This window comes from Erinaceus europaeus, chromosome 1, assembly GCF_950295315.1.
Source record: "Erinaceus europaeus chromosome 1, mEriEur2.1, whole genome shotgun sequence".
Taxonomy (NCBI): domain Eukaryota; kingdom Metazoa; phylum Chordata; class Mammalia; order Eulipotyphla; family Erinaceidae; genus Erinaceus; species Erinaceus europaeus.
Window position 1 is genome coordinate 198622563 of NC_080162.1, and position 7203 is coordinate 198629765.

Genomic DNA, 7203 nt, shown 5'->3' on the forward strand with positions numbered 1-7203 from the left:
CTGGGAGAATGGACCCAGGGTCATTGTGGGTTGCAGAAGGTAGAAGGTCTGGCTTCTGTAATTGCTTCCCCGCTGAACATGGGCGTTGACTGGTCGGTCCATACTCCTAGTCTGCCTCTCTCTTTCCCTAGTAGGGTGGGTCTCTGGGGAAGTGGAGCTCCAGGACACATTGGTGGGGTCTTCAATCCAGGGAAGCCTGGCCGGCATCCTGATGGCATCTGGAACCTGGTGACTGAAAAGAGAGTTAACATACAAAGCCAAACAAATTGTTGAGCAATCATGGACCCAAAGCTTGGAATAGTGGAGAGGAAGTGTTAGGGGGATACCCACTGCAAACTCTAGTGTACTTCTGCTTTCAGGTATATATTTTGCAGTAGTTTATGGATACGTGTGAACATATGCTTTCTCTCACAGAAACTGGTGTATATTTAGGTTTTGGGACTTTGTTAGAAAGTGAACCACCTGAGATGGAATTAGAGTATACTATGAAAGGAAAGGTCTCACCCGAGTAATGAAGCTGAAGGGTTGTCATATTCTTATTGACTTTTGGGTCCTTGTTTATTAAAAATTTTGTCCAGCTTTATATCTTACCACATTTCAGCCATCAAATTCCAGATGCAATTATGACACCATCCTGACCTTCTTAGGTGGATGACTTTGCACACATGCTCCAGAACATCATCTCTCCATCTCTTTCTCTCTCTCTGTCTCTCCCCCATTTTCCTTTTATAATATATGTTTTATAAAATATTTTATTTATTTATTATTGGATATAGATAGAAAGAAATTGATAGAGGAAAGGGAGAAGAAAGGGAGATATGGAAAGAGACAAAGAGAGATACTTGTAGCCCTTCTTCACCACTTGCAAAGCTTTCCTATTGCAGATGGGGACCAGGGACTTGAACCTGGGTTCTTACACATTGTTATATGTGAGCTTAATCAGATGTGCCACCACATGAGTCCAATAAACAGTAAACAGTCATGTATCTATCATCTATCTATCTATCTATCTATCTATCTATCTATCTATCTATCTAAAGTGAAGCAGAGATAAATTGAGAAAAGAGGGGAAGATAGGGAAAGAAACAAAGAGATATCTGCAGCCTTTCTTCACCTCTTAGGAAGCTTTACCCCTGCAGATCTGGACCAAGGGATAGAACCCAGGTCCTTGCACACTACAATGCATGTGTTTAACCAGGTGTACTACTTCCTGTCCCTAAAACTCACTTCTCCAAAACAACCCTATTAAAGAAAAATAGAGACAAGTGTGTGTCTGTGTGGGGTGGTTATGGATCTGCCTGCCAATGTCCACACTCATTGGAAAAGCAGCTACAGAATCCTTCCTTGTACACCCTCAAAATAATTTTGATTGATACTCCCAGATGGGGAAAATGTTATGGGAAGATGACCAGAGGTTCTGAACCCTAGTTCCACCAGTACACAGAACTTTTGTGACAAGGAACCTTTGTTTTTGCTTCCTCACTGAGAAGGAAGATAATTTAGAGAACACTTGGGGAAGATAGGCCATGATACCCTTACCTGAGACGGAAGATTAATAAAAGACACCCAGAGAATGTAGTAGGTATAGGAATGCCTTAGAAAGGGTGAAGAATTGGCCTCAGAATGGAACAAAAGTGGTCTTCAGCATCCACATAGAGTCATCCATCCTTGCCCCAGTGGTTCATGTGCTTCTCTGGTGAGTGCTTTTTCATTTTTCTTGATTAAAAATTTAAAATACATAAGAAAAATATATCCCTATGAGGAATATTTTGACAAAGTAAGAAAGGTAAGAAAAACCTTTAAAAGGGAATAACAGTCACTTATTTTAGTCTTATAAATACAAAAAAATAAAGTTATGGTACATTTAATCACTGGAGTAATAAAGTCACTCAGAAATTAGCAAAAGACTATATTTTTGCCCTTTGGGACAAAAAAAGGTGGATCTGGAAGTGATTAAATTTAGTGAAATAAGTAAGAAAGTGAAGGACAACTACCAGATGATTTCACTCATATATGGAATGTAGAGAAGTGAAACTCATGCTCTTTAAAGGAGTTACCCCATTTCTAATAGCTTGGGAAAACTAAAGTGGTTAACATCTGGTGGTAAGAGTGGTATAGAAATATATGCCTGGGGTCCATGGTGACGCACCTGGTTGAGCACACATGTTACAATGTGCAAGGACCTGGGTTCAAGCCCCCAGTCCCCACCTGCAGGAGGAAAGTTTCACAAGTGGTGAAACAGTGCTGCAGGTGTCTCTCTGTCTCTCACCCTCTCTATCTCTCCCTTCCCTTTCTATTTCTGATGGTCTCTATCCAATCAATAAATAAAGATAATAAGAAAAAGAAATATATGTCTATTACCTTGTACATTTTGTAACTCACTATAAAACACTGATAAAAAATAAATATGGTAACATAAATACATGAAAGGTAGATCTTCAATACATGAATACTAAGGGTTACTTAATGAAACAAAGATAATAATAGTTGGCTAGTGTTCTTGGTTTCTTTTGACTGCTTATTGTTTCCCAGGTATTTTCCCAAGTTTCACAAGATTAAAATGTGTATATATATATATATATATATATATATATATATATATATATGATTACAAACTTTAATCCCACACTGTATTTTCTGAAAAAGATGTCAATTCCACTTTTTTTTAAATTATTTTTTATATTTATTTATTCCCTTTTGTTGCCCTTGCTGTTTTATTGTTGTAGTTATTATTGTTGTTGTCGTTGTGGGATAGGACAGAGAGAAATGGAGAGAGGAGGGGAAGACAGAGAAGGGGAGAGAAAGACAGACACCTGCAGACCTGCTTCACCGCCTGTGAAGCGACTCCCCTGCAGGTGGGGAGCCGGGGTTCGAACCGGGATCCTTGTGCTTTGCGCCACCTGCGCTTAGCCCGCTGCACTACAGCCCGACTCCTGTCAATTCCACTTTTATAGACAAAGAGACTGAAATACAAAGATGTTAAAATAATTAGCCCAAGTGACTATGCACTGGTACTGGGAACTTAATGATAAACTAAAGCTTGGAATTCACCTGTTAACAACCGTTTTTGTTAGGAGATTGTTAAATACTGATGGACATGCCATGTTGCTAGAATACAAACTCCTACACTTTCTTTTTTTATATAATCTGTTATTATCTTTGTTTATTGGATAGAGACAGCTATAAATTGAGGGGGGAGTGATAGAGAGGGAGAGAGAGACAGACAGAGAGAGAGAGAGAGAGAGAGGCCCTCAACACTGCTTCACCATTCGAAAAGATTCCCCACTACAGGTAGAGACTAGCAACTCAAACCTGGGGCCTTGCCATTGTAACATGTGTGCTTAACCAAGGGCACTACCAGCCAGTCCCCAAACTCCTATGCTTTGTAGATGGAACATGAATTAGTGCAACTCTGTAAGCTTTATAGTGTTGCCTATTCAGAAAGGATATATGCACTTACATAGAAAAAGCAATTCTATCCCCAGAATTATATCACCAAATACTAGATGAAAGATTTTCCACAGCAGCATTATACCTACTAAATAAAAATCTATAGACTATTAATTGCAGATGGATGGATAAATTGTGTTATGTTCACATAATCACACAATAGAATACTATATAATAGGGAGTCAGGAGGTAGCACAGTAGGTTAAGCGGGATCCCAGTTTGAGCCTCTGGCTCCCCACAGGCAGGGGAGTCGCTTCACAAGAGGTGAAGCAGGTCTGCAGGTGTCTGTCTTTCTCTCCACCTCTCTGTCCTCCCCTCCTCTCTCCATTTCTCTCTGTCCTATCCAACAACAATAAAACAACGAGGGCAACAAAAAGGAATATAAATAATAAAAAATAATACTATATAATAATAATTTCTTCTTTTTTTTTTTTTTTGCTTCAAGGGTTATCATTGGACCTCAGTATCGGCACTGAATCCATTGCTCTTGATGGCCATTTTTTCCCATTTTATTAGAAAAAAATTCAGAGGCAGAGAGAAATTGAGTGAGATGGGGTCAGGCAGTGGCACACCTGGTTAAGTGCATACATTACAGTATGCAAGGACCCAGGTTCAGGCCCCTGGTCTCCACCTGCAGGGGGAAATCTTCATAAGTCTCTCTCCCTACTTCGCATCTCCACTCTCAATTTATCTCTGTCTCTATTCAATAATAAATAAATAAAATTAAAATTTAAAGAGAATTAAAAAAAGAAATTGAAAGAGGAGGGGCCGAGAGGGAAAAAGAGAGAGGGGGAGAGAAAAAAAGAAACACCTGCAGATCTACTTCACCATTTGTAAATGCTCTGTCTTGCAGGTGGGGACCTGGGATTTGAACCCAGGTTCTAGCTCATGGCAACATCAGTGCTTAACTGTAAGCATCATTACCCAGCCTCAATAAAGTCTCTTTAAATGTAAGTAGTTTAGAGGGCCATCAAGTCACTTACCTTTAGAGAGCACAGTATTCATAAGGACCAAGTTTCAAGTACTGAGTCACCACGTGGGAGTATCTTCAGGAGTAGTTAAGCAGTGCTTATGTATATCTCTATCCCTCTCCCTTTCTCTTCCTGTCTCTATCTCTTCCTGTCTCTCACCCTCTATCCAGAGGAAATAAAAGGGAAATAAAAGGCCATAAGGAGTGGTGAAATTTTACAGGCTTTGGGCCCCAGCAATAAGTCTATGGGCAAAAAGAAATCAATAAATAAATGTAAATGTTTCAGAGTTAGATAATTTCTGGTGATCTTAATTACATTTTATACACCCTCACCAACTCTTCAAAGGATGTCTTTGTGCCAAATTTTTATAGAAACAAACAGTTGAGAACTAGAAATAAATCTTAATTGACTTGAAAGTAAACACTACATTGCCATTTAAATAACTCTCATCTCCCAAAACATGAACTCTAGACCAACACTGAATAAATGAGAACACATCTATTAGTTGAAAATGAATAAAACAGTATTTATGAAATGAGTAATTTGAAGTTGATTAATGTTTATAAATGTGTTTACATATGAATTGAATATTAACCTATAGCTTGAAAGGGTTTAATTAGCCTGGGAATATTGTTTTGGAGCACAATGAAAAATAACCAATTCACAAAAGGGGAAGGTAAGAGATATCAGCATACACAAATAAGGTCAATTAATTAGGCAATTTGCATATATTTTCAGTCTTTTTTGTTGTTGTTGTTGACATTTGTTTCTTCCAATTCCCATATTGTGTTTCCAACCTTCTATTTATATAACATATCAATCACTCAACCATTCTGACTGCATCATAATGGGCATAGTAACAACCCTGATATCCACAGTTTCCTGAGAATTATTCTTCTGCACAAAAGACACAGCAACTGGTCTAACTGGGCCCTTACATGACAAGGAAGGAACACGATATGGAATCATAAAATACTGGCACACAATGAAGGAATGAATGAGTGCTATCACGGATTATCAAAATAATTTCAACATTATGATTTTAAAAAAGTCGTTACAGGGACTTGGCAATGGTACACTCTGTTGAACATATATGTTACCATGTGAAAGGACAGATGTTCAAGCTCCCACTTCCCACCTTTATAAGCTGTGAAGCAGTGCAGCAAGTGTCTCTCTTTTTTCTCTCTTTCTTCATTTTCACAATTTCTCTCTGTCCTAGCGAATTAAAAAAAAAAAAAAAAGGTTGACAGGAACAGAAGATTCTACGTGCAGACATAGAATCCCTGGTAGCAAATAAGTAAAAAGAAGTACAGGTAATATTATCTAACCAGTTTTAGTGTATATCTTCAATATAATGCTCTAGCCTACCATATTTTAGACATATTCATACATAGAAAAACTTTATGAAGTCTCACATTATTCAAGGTAATAGCTGTTCAAAATATTTTTCTTCAAATTAATACTAATGGCCTTCTAGGTCTCAACAATCCCCATGTAGGATTCCCTCACTTATCTGGTTCCATAGTATTATCTATGCAAGTTTCTGTGATCCCTAATGCAGAAAGTCAAATAGCTGTCAAATAATGTTCTGACTACCTAGAGTCAAACTATACCTCTGCTGATAAATTTAAGAGAAGGCCATCACTAAGTGAGTATGTAAAAACTCAAAGTAGACAGAAAAAAATGATAGCATATCCTCTGTATAGACATAATGGAAATGTAAAGATTTAAATTCTTAGTGTTTAGGTAATTTTTGCCCTTTCTGTCTGTCTATTGGTATACTTTACTCTTCCTTTCAAAGAGAGAACAGTGGTAGAAAGAAAACCATTGTCTGAAAAAAAAATTGCCTGGCTTTACTTCTGAGACAGGTGTTATGGTTACACAGAACGCTTTATAAAAGCTTCAAAGTTTACCAACCTCTCTCATGCAGCTCTGTGGACTCATGAATGCTGACAAATGTCAAACAAAATGCTTACATACACTGGAAAATTAGTCTCAAATGAAATTGCACTATTTTCTCTTCAACGCAAACAACCTGAAGTTGAGACAGACTCAGTTTAATTGATCTGGTCATCTGAAACCACAATATATTCCAGAAACTATCATCCAGAGGAAGAAAATATTAACAAGCCCATATTTAGTTTAAGAGTCAAAAAATCTTTCTGAAGCAAACATTGTGGAGAGTTCTGCTAATGTTTTCTTTTGTGTATTTGATGGCTTCTGTTCTCATACCCATGTTTTTGATTCATTTGGAGTTGACTTTTCTGCATGGTGACATGTGATGGTCTGTTTCATTCTTCTACTTGTTTCAATTTAATTTTCCCAGCACTATTTGCTGAAAGTGTTCAACTTTCCCCATTTAATATTCTGGGCCCCAGGGACTGGATGGTGGCACACCTGGTTGAGTGCATGTTACAATGAGCAGGGACCCAGATCTGAGCCCACAGTTCCTACCTGCAGGGGAATGTTTTGGAGGTGGTGAAGCTGTGCTGTGGGTGTCTCTCTGTCTCTTCCCCTCTCTACCATTCCCTTCTTTTTTTATTTCTGGCTGCCTTTATCCAATAAATGAATAAAGATAGTTAAAAAAATATTCTGGGCACCCTTGTCATAAATGAGTTGCTCTCCTGTATAGGGAATTTATTTCTGAACTCTCAGTTCTAGTCCATTGCTATGTGGGTCTATTTTTGTTCTAGTGCTACATGGCTTTGATTGTCATAGTAATCTGTAATGTAATTGGAAGTTAGAATGCACAAGACCTCCATTTCTCAAAAATGTCTTCATT